Source organism: Anolis sagrei, chromosome 1 (assembly GCF_037176765.1).
Source record: "Anolis sagrei isolate rAnoSag1 chromosome 1, rAnoSag1.mat, whole genome shotgun sequence".
Lineage (NCBI taxonomy): Eukaryota > Metazoa > Chordata > Lepidosauria > Squamata > Dactyloidae > Anolis > Anolis sagrei.
Window position 1 is genome coordinate 276,599,465 of NC_090021.1, and position 13,960 is coordinate 276,613,424.

The window sequence follows — 13,960 nt, forward strand, 5'->3', positions numbered from 1 at the left end:
ATTAAAAGAGGCAGGAGGTAGAGGGGCAGGTCCCTCCCCATTTTGGTGGACTTATTTCCTAGGTTGGTCAATCAGTCTTAACAGTGGGTTGAGGTGAGTTTTCTGGGCTGTATGGCCATGTTCCATGTGCATATACCTTACAACCTCTGAGGATGCCTGCCACAGATATGGGTGAAACGTCAGGAGAGAATGCTTCAGGAATATGGCCAAACAGCCCGGAAAACTCACAGCAACCCTATCACTATTCTAGCCATGAAAGCTTTCGACAACACAGTCTTCACATGACTAGGAAACACAATATGGGTTAAATGAGGGGACACCAAGAGTGGCATAGCAGGTGTCACAGAGTCACCCTCCCACCTTCAACAATTCAAATCTCATAGACCAATGTGTTCATCATCCATTTGGATGCTCCGTCACAACTATGGCATTTTTTTTCTTTTGCTTCTAGGAAGCATCATTCTGCGTATATTTAAATATGTTCACCTCCCCTCCCCACTCCACCTCCAAATCGTCAATGCTATTGCTTCATTCGAATCAGTTTGCCACACATACATACCACGCGTGAGCAATTTCTGCAGTATTTCCCAACGCAGCTGGCAAGAATCTTTAAACAAAGAAAGATCGGGGGTGCATTTATAATCCTGCCACATTTGCGCTCTCTCTCTCTCTCTCTCTCTTTAACCTTTATATAAAAAGGAGGTGTGGTCCAAAAGCCTCTCTTGCCCAATTCCACCCTAGTTTGGCTTGCCTGCCTCTCAAACTTCAGAAAGTCAATGCCAGTGTGAAATGGGTGGCAAATGAGTGAGTGAAGGAGGAAGAGAGAGAGACTTTGGAGGAATTCCTGGGACAGGAACCCAGTCCTAACAATAAGAAGAAGAAGAGGAAGAGGAAGAAGAAGACCAACAACAACAACAATAATTCTAGCAGAAGCCAGTAAAGGTGGTCCCAGTGGTGATCAACACACTGGATGCAGTGCCTAAAGACCTTGGCCTGCACTTAAACACAATTGGCGCTGACAAAATTACCATCTGCCAGCTGCAGAAGGCCACCTTACTGGGATCTGCATGCATTATTCGTCAATATATCACACAGTCCTAGACATTTGGGAAGTGTCCCACATATGATCCAATACAACAGCCAGCAGAGTGATTTTGTTTGCTGTGGACTCATCTTATAGTGTTTCAAATAATAATAATAATTTTATTTTTGTAACCCGCCTCCATCTCCCTGAAGGGACTCGAGGCAGCTTACACATGACAACATGTGTCTAAACGAACACGTAAAATAAACACACAATGCAAGATAAAACCAATAGCCTATAAAACAAAGTTTAAACTCTAGACAGCACACAACAGCCTATGATGATAACTGCAGTGAAATATAGGCAACTACAAACAGGAGCAGGGAATAGGATAGCACAAATTTGGCTAATGAGCTAGGGCACGGGACAAAAGAGCAGTGCTGTGGCATTGATTGCAGACCATTGGGATTAGACATTAACCAAGCCCCACTTGTGCATCAGTCCCACTGCGTTGAGCTAGGCTTCCTTTCTGAGCCTCATTCCTTTTGATTTGTGTGTGTGTGAGAGTCAGGAGCGACTTGAGAAACTGCAAGTCGCTTCTGGTGTGAGAGAACGGGCTGCCTGCAAGGAAGTTGCCCAGGGGATGCCTGGATGTTTTGATGTGTTACCATCCTTGTGGGAGGCTTCTCTCATGTCTCCAAATGAGGAGCTGGAGCTGACAGAGGGAGCTCATCCACACTTTCCCCAGATTTGAACCTGCAACCTGTCAGTCTTCAGTCCTGCCAGCACAGTCCTTGGGATGAAATGGAAGGCATGTTTGCAGGTGGCATTGGGATCCACTGGGGTTTGGTGCCAGGGATGCTCAAATCCCATAATGTATATGTGTGAAGCGGTTTGCTTTACATAAAATGGCAAAAAATCAAGGTTTGGTTGAGGGAATTTGTTTTAGTATTTTCAAGCCTCTGGGTTGTCCACCTACACCATAGAAAGACATGGGCAAAGTTGGGCCCTCCAGGTGTTTTGGACTCCAACTCCCACCATTCCTAACAGCCTCAGGCTTAAGCGGCTGAGGGGGAAAAGGAAGGGGCCTGAGGCTGTTAGGAATGGTGGGAGTTGGAGTCCAAAACACCTGGAGGGCCCAACTTTGCCCATACCTGCTGTATTTCATAGGAAGAAACTGGCAAACCACCTCTGGGTAGTCCTAAGAGAACCCTCAGAAATCTATGGGGGTTCCCATAAGTCAGGGGAAGGGCCTGGCCAAACAAAGAAACAAACCAAATGTATTGTCGAAGGCTTTCAAACCAAACAAACCAAAACCCTCGCTTAAGAGAACCCTACAAAATCCACCCAGAAGCCCTAAAGCGACACCATCCCAACACAGCCAGCCAGCGCCTTTCCTCCCGCCTGGCCCAAACTCCCCAAATGGCCCAAAGCGAACTTACAGGTTTAAAGCATGGCTCGGACCCCGGCCAAACAAAGCGCAGCGCTCCTCGCCTCCGTCACATCTTGCGGCTTCCCGGGAGAAGCGCCGCCGGGGAGAGACGGACGGGCCCGGAGCAGGAGCGAGAGCAAGGCCCCGCCCACCCAGCCCCACCTGCGCCTCTCCGGAAAGGACTCCGCCCCGCCCCCTAATTACCATATGCAAGCCAAGCGGCCCGGGGAGGGAGCCGGCAAGCGTGTGTGCGCGCGCCCCACAGGAACACGCCCCCGCCCCTCGCGCGCGCCTCGCAGGAGCTGAACAGCGACCCCTGCCGAGAGCGGGAGGCGGGCAGAGATCCCACCTGACGGCAGCGGCAATAGAGGGGTTTGCCCTAATTGGAAGAGAGAGAGAGCGCACTAGCATCACGCCCACCGAGTGGCTTCATCATTCCGCCGCCTGAATTAAGAAGGCTAGGCAAGGGCCGCCCACACACCCAGCAAGTGCCTCCTTGATTCATTCCAGCTGTCAGATTCGGAAGACAGATAATAATAAATAATAATAAACTTCACTTATACCCCGTGGTGCTGGAGGAAAGTTCCGAGAGTGCCTTGGACCTCCAGAAGATCCAACCAGTCCATACTTCAGGAAATAAAGCCCAACTGCTCATTGGAGGGAAGGATAGTAGAGGCCAAGGTGAAGTACTTTGCCTACATCATGAGAAGAAAGGAAAGCTTAGAGAAAACAATGATGCTGGGGAAAATGGAAAGAAAAAGGAAGAGGGACCGACCAAGGGCAAAAACAAGGATAAAAACATCAATTCATCCGGGCGTCCCCTGGGCAACGTCCTTGCAGACGGCCAATTCTCTCACACCAGAACTGACTTGCCATTTCTCAAGTCGCTCCTGACACGACAAAAAAAAATCCTTGAAGTGACTGGATTGACGTTGAAGGAGTTGGGGGTGGTGACGGCCGACAGGGAGCTCTGGCGTGGACTGGTCCATGAGGTCACGAAGAGTCAAAACGACTGAATGAATGAACAACAACATACCCCGCCACCATTTCCCCAAAGGGACTCTGGGCAGCTAACATGAGGCCAAGTCCAAGGATTACAATACTGCAAAGTAAAATACAATGACAAATAACAACAACAATTTAAAAACAACAACAAATATACAATAAACAGACACAAAATAAAATATTGGAAGAATAAAAACACAGTGGGCGGGCCAAATGTGTGTGTGTGTGTGGGGGGGGGGGCAATGAGTTTTAAAGGCAATTTTTAGTGTATTTATTGTATTTCAATTAGGCCCTATATCCCAGGATCTGATCCCAGGTTTTCTGTTTGTTTATCCCATATTATCTGGCAGTGCAGACTCATATAAGATAAAGGCAATGGTAAAGGTTTTCCCTTGACATTAAGTCCAGTCGTGTCCAACTCTGGGGATTGGTGCTCATCTCCATTTCTAAGCCGAAGAGCTGGCATTGTCCATAGATGCCTCTAAGGTCATGTGGCCGGCATGTTTACATGGAACGCCACTACCTTCCTGCTGCAGTACATATTGATCTACTCACATTTGCATTTTTTGAACTGCTAGGTTGGCAGAAGCTGGGGCTAACAGCGGGAGCTCACCCTGCCCCCTGGATTTGAACCAGTGACCTTTCGGACAGCAAGTTCAGCAGCCCAGTGGTTTAACCCACTGTGCCACTGCAGACTCATATAATCCAGTTTAAAGCAGAAAACCTGGGATCAGATCTTGAGAAATAGGACCTATCTGGAAGGGTCTTTAGTGGCAGGTTAAAACCCATGGCTGGTACCAGATGAGAAACCCCCTCCTGGGCACACAGAAGACTGGATGACTTGGAAGGCCCTGAACAGACTGCGCTCTGGTACCAGGAGATGCAGAGCCAATCTTAAGAAGTGGGGCTATACAATAGAGTGTGTTTAGAGAAGAGCAAACCATTCACCACTTCCTACAATACAGTCTGAGCCCTGACACATGCACAATGGAAGGCCTCCTTATAGTGACACCAGAGGCACTCCAAGTGGCCAGCTTCTGGTCAAAGGACACTTAGCATAATGCCAAGTTTTTAATTTTGTTTTTGGTTTTTAAAATACATTATGAAATAAATAATTCTGTGAGTGGAAGTGTCCTTAGTCCCTTTCCCTGAAGTGGTCACTCAGCAGTAACAGATTTGGGTCTCTCAGCCTCCCTAATCAGCCCCCTTTTTCTCCCTCTCTCCCATTTGCAAGCATCAGCAAAGATAATGAGCTACTGCCAAAAGCAGTCCAGAGCTCCATGGCTACTGATACAAGCTACAGTAAATGACATTCCCCACTTCTGGCTACCGAGACAAGAGAAAACAGGATAACCATGTGAACATCAGTAGCAGGTTCAAATTACCTAAGTAGAAAAGATAAGAAATATTGATATGTAAAGGAAGTAATATGATAATTTGGATTGTTGTAGGTTTTTCAGGCTATATGACCATGTTCTAGAGGCATTCTCTCCTGATGTTTCGCCTGCATCTATGGCAAGCATCCTCAGAGGTTGTGACGTTTTGCGTGCATCTATGGCAAGCATCCTCAGAGACCTCACAACCTCTGAGGATGCTTGCCATAGATGCAGGCGAAACATCAGAAGAGAATGCTTCTAGAACATGGCCATATAGCCCGAAAAACCTACAGCAACCCAGTGATTCCAGTCATGAAAGCCTTTGACAATAATATAATAATTTTATAGAGCCATTGGTTAGAAAGTTGGGAATAAATGCTTTATTTCTTTTTCTTTCCCTCTTTTTTCCTTTTGGAATTGTCTTCATATATTATTTTTAAATCTTTAATCAGTAATTTAATGTAGCCCAATTATTAGAACCACAAAAGAGATACAGAGAGAATTCTTTAGCGCATTCCTCTGAACGATACTGGTAGAACCCTCTGACAGACCAAGCTGCAAATCTCAAGATTCCACAGGACAAAGCCATAGCAATTAATGATATCAAAGTACTATAATTATGTAATGCAGATAATACATTTTGAAAGAAAAGATTCTGCTATGTTAAGGTGTATAACTCAGCTTGTCTCTAAGGATCAAATGTGGTGCTGCAGGTACTGATGATACTACCAGGCCCTTGGGCTCAGTTGGCATCTATGATATGGATAAACGTCTTATGTCTCTCCAGGTCTTATTGGATCATAACGCCGAGCAGTCCTAGCCAGCATAGTCAATATGAGGGGCCATGGGAGTTGAAACCCAACAACATTGGGGTTGTTGCCTCATATATCTCATCTCACTGCTCTCTCCCACTCACAGTCAAAGAGGCAGGGGTGGGAAAGAAGACAACTTAGAAAGACAAAGAAGTTTGCTTTGAAGGGCTGAAATGCATAAATACTGAAGAATGTATCTACATTGTAGAATTAATGCAATTTGACAATTTGACTGCCATGGCTCAGTGCTATGGAATCATGGGAGTTGTAGTTTTTCAAGGTCTTTAGCAAAACCTCCATAATTGCTGGTGCCTCATCAAACTACAGCTCCCATGATTTCATCACATTGGACCATGGAAGTTAAGATGGCACAAGACTGCATTCACTCCACAGTGTAGATACATCTGCTGTCTCCAGAAATATAACTCCTCTGCTGGGGAAAACTGATGAATCCCTTTGTGCAGGATGATGAATCCAAGGTTGAGAAATAGCTGCTTTATCCCAGGCTATTCAGCAAATCTGTGGCTGAGTGAATAATTGAACTGTGCTTAGAGGCCTCCAGGCAGGAGTGCAGCAAAATCAGGTCATTGCCCTACCCGGATAAAAATCCCGGTCCCCTGGCATGACATTTTTCTTCAGTCCTCAGATTTCCAACACTGCAGGAACCTAAAACTGCATATAACACTTAACTTCCAAACTCCATTTGGAGAAACAGTTTAGGCTTCACAAGAAAAGGAACTATGAGTGTACCAAGGCAGTGTGAGTACAGTAAATTCAAGAATTCCAGGCATAGACTATTTTCAGTTTTTGCAATACAGAAAGAAGTCCATTTTTGGTGACTTTGTCCTCATTCCACCTATTGCCTTGCACCTATACTACTGCCTCCAAGTCCAATGCTAATAACCAGAGCACAGATAATATAATAAATATGGGTTAATCTTCAATCAGAATTTTTATGGAGCCAGGGACTCTGAAATGTATTTAAGCCAAGAGGGGTTTTCATTTGAAGAAAGGTTCTTATTACATTTGCCAACATGCATTTGTTCGTGTTAGGAGCAACTTGAGAAACTGAATGTTGCTTCTGGTGTGAGAGAATTGCCCATCTGCAAAGACGTTGCCCAGGGGACACCCAGATGTTTGATGTTTTACCATCTTTGTGGGAGGCTTCTCTCATGTCCCTGTGTGAAGACAGAGGAAGCTCTCCCTGGATTTGAACTGCTGACCTATCAGTCAGCAGTCCTGCCAGCACAAGGGATTCATCAGTGCTTAAATGCTGGTATGGTTTTAGAAAACATGGAAAACATCTTCCCCTTCACTATAGTGTTTTAAAAGCAAAAACTGTCAAGAAGACATGTTAGATGACAGAAAGTTCAAAACAGAAAGTTCAAAACAGAAAGTTCAAACATATGATAGTAACTCACAAAAATGCTCAACATATATAGAGGCAGCTCCCACGTTACGAACAAGATAGGTTTTGTCAGTTTATTCTGAAGTTGTATTTGTATGTAAGTCAAAACAGGTACTTTCCAGCCAAATATGCCCCCCCCCCAAATTGCACAAATTCAGGGACAAGGATGGGATGGTCACCATTATTATTGCCCGAGGCTTTTTCTGTCAGGAGCAGCCCAAGGTCCAAACAGTTAAGGAAGGATTTGTCCTGGAATGGTGACTATACTACCTGAGACAATCACTTGTGACCAAGTATGATTGTCTGCCAAGGGTAGTGTCTTGGCGGTGGATCTGTAAGTGACTGTAGAACGCTATTCTGGGTCTGCAAGGTCTTTTGCAATGATGAGTGCATAGATTTCCAGATGGAAGATGGTCCTGATAAGGGTTTCCTCTTAGTACATATCTCCCTTTCGCCTTCTATTTGTGTGTATTCAAAATCCAACCCCTCTGGATTTTGTAGTCCGGTCAGGGATAAGTCAGTGAGGCAGACTATGTTTAGGGCACCATTTCTAGACCTCTCCCCATATGGGATAGGTGAGTGGATCCTAAATATGGCTGCTCATTCATGGATACAGCTGCCAAACTGCTTTGAACCTTGACTTAGAATGACTGAATCCATATCCACCACACATGTACCAATCTGTAGCTAGGGTCTTCCAGATTTCGCACTCCTGCTCCCATCACCACTTAGGAATCAACATGAGACTTTGATTAGTTTTGGTTTGTCAAGTAATATGCCTGTGTACAAATTTCTTTTATGTGCACAGGCGATCACAGAGTCTTAATAGAAAGAGGTTTTAATTCAGTGGCATGTTTAACACAATGACTGGTGGCCTCATCTATTTCAGCCTTTATTTGCCATCACAGCCATAAGAGAAGCTTATAACTCTTTTGCTTCAACTGTGAGCTGCTGGTAGCTGGCATGATTGTGCAAGTTTGGTTAGTCCAATAGGTTGTATTGAAGTTGTGAGATGAAAGGGTACAACTGTATGCACTTTATATTTACAGCAAAAGTTAAAATGACTTGTTAGCCTGCAAGTAACAATTTGAGGGTTCTTCACTTGGTGTTCTGATCATGAGTCCCCAACACAACACACAATGCAACACAAATTCCAAGGCAGATACAAAAGCAAAGGCCTGTTGTCTGCTAGGAGCTGTAGTTCAATAATTTCTGAAGACCTGTATGGTTCCTAGTCCTGTTTTAATGTGTTTCTTTGGAGCAGTGGTTCTCAACCTGTGGGTCCCCAGGTGTTTTGGCCTACAACTCCCAGAAATCCCACCTAGTTTACCAGTCACACTGCAGGTGCAGTGTGAGGACAGGACTGGGATCAAATCATAATGGGGGGGGGGGGGAATATTAAAGACCTTTAATATACCCACTCGGATCTAGGTCAGGTCCTTTGGATTTTATTTAAAGCAGGAAATGCTAGTTACATCTTTCAAACAAAATGTAGATTGATCTCAAACCGAAATCATGAAAACTACAGGTAGTCCCACCAAATACCATGAGCCACAAACAGATGGTTAATGATTAGAAATGATAAGGTTTGTAGTCCATCAACGGTGGGATAGATCACAGTTCTGTCCTGCTTCCAGGCACATTTGACTAGGAAAAAGACTTGTGCCATGTGTGAGACTGCATTGGGTTGTCTTGCTAGCCAACTACATGATGCCAAAATATCAGGTGAGGAGACTAAACTTGGAAAGTCCTAGTTCGCTGTTTTAGCTCTTAGCTTCCAAGAAATAAATATTCATATGCTCCCATGAATACACTAAAGGATTATTGCCTGAAAGTCTTTGCTTGCGGAAAGATGAGATTTCTTTTGGTCACTTGCTCTGAATACTTAAATATGACACAGGTGTCAGCTGGCATGAGATAAGGTGAATGTAGATGAATGCACTGCATTTGAAATCTCATCAAAACTCATACAGCCTCCAGAGAAGCTTGCAGCCCATTGCTCCTTTCCCCAGCCTTTAATTAATATGGAAATTATTTTTATGTCATCTCTCCGATCATGGATTATTTATGATTTCCGATAAGCAAAGGATGAACAAAGAAAAGCATCTAAAGTGCCAGCAACATAAAGAATGGATGCTTTCATTTCTGAATCCAGAATGGTAAACAAACACACAAACACAATCTTCTCCCAAGGGGAATTCAATAAAGGTCAAACTAACTGATTTGTTTTAACTTCTTCAAACTTGCATGATAAAGGTCGAGGGATGAATAGGCCAGGCTTCTCCAGCATGTCAGTTTCCAGATGGGATGAAATGGGATGGTTGTTTCCTTCCCACCTTTTTTCAGTCCTGGGACTTGAGGTGGCTCACCAGTATTAACATCTGAAGCACCACATGTTCTTCGTCTTGGTGCTAGTTGAAAGTATCACATAGTTCTTGGTTGTAAATTTTGCTCTGCATTATTTCTGGAAAGCAAACTTACCTATTGAACTCTCCAAAGCTTTATATTATTTCTGTTTCCATTGACAACATAACCAGTAGTACCACTACGACAACACTGCACACTTCATGCAACTCTAAAAGCACATAAACTATATCTTTGATGAATAACCAGAAGCTATTGTGTCCCAACCTGGGAAAAGGAGGTAGTACAAATAAATACAATAATGTTATCATTACAAACATTGGCATTATCTTCCCGGGATAATTAAAGAAGAACATCAAGACAAAAGTTTATATGACAATATGAATATGTGAGCTTTTGAGTCACATCCTTAGGCTGGATGTGATTAAAAAGAGAAGCAGATGTTTTGTCGAGATGTCATAGCATTTAGCCTAATCTGCAGTCTTTCTCAGTTTTAGGGTGACAGAAGAAACAATTCTTGCCAGCAGACTAATTAACAAGTGTTCCTTTTTTATGATGTTCCAGCACAGCTTGTTGTAGGACAGTTCTCCAAAATGATTTAAATAAACTGTCAAGAAATGACACAAACTGGTCCCTGGCAAGATTGTCTCTTAAAAAGTTAATCATTTTAAATGATAGAACAGTATAATTGTCAGCTGTACTGAATGTTTCAAAATATTATTATTTCAAAGCAGTAAACTTGTCTAGAAAACTAAATCATTATTGCAATCCTCTTGGAGTAGTTTTAAAATAAGTAGCCATTTTAGTTTCTTGCATCATAAAGGGGGGGGGGTAGAAATTTTTAAAGAAAAAATACAAATAAAATACATCTCTTCTTTCACTTCTTCTTTTCCATTCCTCCTTTTTATACTCCAAGGGCTTATTCTGATAATTTTACTTTTTAATAATAATAATAATAATAATAATAATAATAATAATAATCCTTTATATATACCCCGCTAACATCCCCTGAAGGACTCGGTGCGGCTTACAAGAGGCCAAAGCCCAACACACTTTTTGTGACATTGCATAAGGAGTTAACAGTATCCCCTTATGCAACAGTTTTCTTTGGCAACGTATTGACTGATGGCTAACACCCAGATGCCATTCCACCCCAATCCTACTGACCACTGATTGGCCATGGGATGTAGTTCAGAAGCTGCCCTGTATTACTCTTGGGTGTTGTCCTCCTTCTCTGGCACTCTGCAAATTTCAGATAAGATCTTGTGAAGTGAATGCTAGTATGCTCACTTAAAACAAATCGTTTACTTTTAGAAACCACGCTAGAATCCCACTTTGGAAATACACAAATAATCAGTTGTTGAATTCTGTCTTTAGCATCAAGAGTGTCCAGTACATTAACAGATATGGCAGGCAGGGAGATGAGAGAGGGCCTTGTCAGGCCCCATCCACACTGCCATATAATACAATTTCAAACTGCACTGAACTGCATTATATGGCAGTGTAGATAGGTCCACAGTTTCTGCCCCTACACTTTCGATGTCTTCACACAGTCCTTTTGGGCTATGTCATTTTGCTGGCAGTTGCCGATGAAAGGGAAGGCATATTGGGTGGCTCGTGGCACCCTCCCTCCTTCCCCCATCAACCGGGGGGGGGGGGGGCAGGACTGGGTGCAGTGTCCCTGTCCTGATCAGATGTGCTGCAATGCATGTTGCCCTTTTGCCCTTTTCTCCAGCATACAGGGAAAAGGGGAGGAAAGAGCTACCCAAAACACACTTTCCTCTCCATAGTGGTGAAGGAAGCACCTTTTGACATTTCATCTCCACTTTGGGGGGAATCTGGGTGGGTCCTGCCATGCATCATGTATGGCACACAGTAGGCCTCATCCAAGCCACAAATAAAAGCGTCAAAATGAAGCTAAAAGTCCCTGTGTGAAGAGGTCCCTAGAAACTTCCTCCCCAGCCTTATCACACTAGAGCTTAAAGAGTAGGCAAAGAGTATGCATCCCGTCTCAAATCCTGTGATTTCTGCCTCCTGCAGAATTCTAGGCTTTGTAATTAAGGGAGGGCCCTTTAAAATCCTCAGCCAGAGTGGTCCTGGATCTCATTATAGTTCTTCTGGCAGAATGAAACCTTTTATTTTAAAAAAAATCGGACAGGCTTTCAACAAAGGGCTGTAAATGTGTAGTTTATAATTTCATTTTCTAACTTTTAAAATCCTTTTAAAAGTTTTGTTCTTCATTTGTTTGATTTGAATGTTTACTCTTTGTATGTCTTTAACTGTATTTTTAATGCACAAGATTCCTTAGGTCCCACTGCTGGCAGAAAAGGTGAAATATAAATACAGTTAATAATAATACACAGGCCTGTAAAATTGAGGGTCAGAAAAACATTTTGAACCATGTGTTCTGATTTTTGTAGGAATTTGGCATTTTAAATTCAAAAAATGACCTCAGACTTGTTCCATCATATATTGCTTTTTATTAAGTTGCTTTGATATTAAAATTACTGTATATACTCATGTATACGTTGAAATGTATGCACCCAGGGCAGATTTTGGAGTCAAAATTGTGGGTTTTTCAAATAATCAAGTGTCGTTCTGCAGAGTGAGAAAGCACCAATCGTATTTCAGAGGGCCAGTCACCCCATGCCATTGTCATTATTTCCCCACCCAGACATTAGGACCAGGTGTGGCAACACAGTGGAGGAAGTAGAGAGAGTTGGTGCTTTTACATTTTTCTTAGATGAGCTACATCCTTACCTTTTGCCACTCTGGTCAGAGAAGAGGATGGTTCCTTTTTATGTTTTAAGGAACAATACTTGCATTAACCCATGTATAAGTTGACTCAGGTTTTTTGGGTTGCTTTTAAAACTAAAATTTCCAACCTTATGCATGAATACATAGAGTAGTATTGAAATTTGTGAATGAATTGTGTGGGGTATGACCTTGTTGTTGTGTTTGTTGAATTCAGAACCCAAAATGCATTAAAAACAGCTACAATAGTGAAGAAATGTTTTAATCACAGAATACTACTACTTTTACTACTACCACAACCAGTAATAAAGGAGGAGGGGCATTGGGAAGAAATGAGCATATATTATAGGAGGTTTTTTCTGTTTTGAATGTGACCCAATTCATTTTCCCATATCACTTTTTAAAAATCACATTCTCTGTACTTCATCATGCCTGTAAACCCAGTTGCATGAGGGTTAGAAGACCCTATACACATGCATTTGCTAATGCTTCTATCCTATGATGCATATGATATATATATTATTTATATACTTCTTGATGCATGTGTAATGTCAGCCCGATTTGAAAATCTCCAGACAATACAGTCTTGTTAAATGGGTTGAATCTAACACATTCCCCAAACATTAAATGGATGAGTTACATTTTTTGCTGTTGTTGTTAAGTGCCATTACTATAAATGTTTTGAAAATATTGCATGCTACAAAACCAATGGATTCAGTATGAAAAATGCTCAGATTTCTGATGAACTCATATTCCTAGACATCAAACATAGGCAAACTGGCAAAGTGGTTCAACCAGCATCCCAAGGCTGAGAAGTTTATTGTGGCCCAAAATATTATGAATCAAAATCTCATCATACTATGGATCACAATGAATTGTAGAAAAAATCCAACTAGTTCTGCAAGATTAGCCATCCTCATTAGTTCATCCTCGATTGACACCAGCTGGCAGCTAATGAAAAATCATTGCAAGATCAGTAATGCATTTGAGGGCTCTAGGTGATGTTGAACTGATACTCCCATTATCCTTCACCAACATTGCCAACTGTAAAGGAGTTGCTATCTGATCACACTTAGAGGACCACATGTTGCTCACTCTAATGTAAGTAAGCAACTAAAAAGATGATTAAAAAGGGTATTGCTTTTTCATGGTGATCTGTAGTTTCCCAAAATATATTAAAATACAAGTCCACCATGTCAGTTTTGATAATGACCTATATTCCCTATTCGGCAGTTTAATATATTCAAGTGTCTCTTTGAAATGTTTTGACAGAGTACAGTGATGCTAAGATCTGTTGCCAAAGATCCTGGGAGACTTAAATGCTATTTTCTTTGTTTCTGAATGTTTGCGTCTGATTTATGTTAATCCATTTTAACACTATTGGCAACTCTCGATGCCAACTGCTTTGTCCAAAGTAAGTTAAAGAAAGGCATTACTGGCAATCAGTGACAGGTATCACATGTAAAAATGAACAAATAATTGAGCTTTATGGATGCATGTACAAAAGTATTTATTTATTTCTTGAATTTCCTCACTCAATTCATGTTCACAGTGATTTACCACAAAACTCTCTCTCTACACACAAACACACACACACACTAAACCCATTTCATACATTTCTTGGTGATTACATTTCCAACATACGTTAGTAAACCCTTTATCCATCTTAGGGCCCCCAAGTTGTGTCCAACAGGCACTCTCCCCACTCCTTCAGCCACTGCAGAGTTGAAGGGAGTCCTGATTGCTCAGCAGCAACAAACATAATCCGGCGTGCCTGGACAGCCA

At 42.4% G+C, this 13,960-nt stretch overlaps 1 protein-coding gene across 2 annotated transcripts in view; it reads right to left on the reverse strand.

The window, feature by feature from the left end:
• Positions 1-2,606, reverse strand: part of TP53I11 (tumor protein p53 inducible protein 11) — a 64,603-nt gene extending 61,997 nt beyond the window's left edge. Inside the window, exon 1 of one of the 2 annotated variants that reach the window (XM_060764336.2) lies at positions 2,467-2,606. The gene's annotated coding sequence lies outside the window, so the exon portion shown is untranslated. Of the gene's footprint in view, positions 1-559; positions 641-2,466 lie in introns of those variants that run through there. The other variant, XM_060764327.2, reaches the window with a different exon arrangement.
• Positions 2,607-13,960: the final 11,354 nt, after the last annotated feature.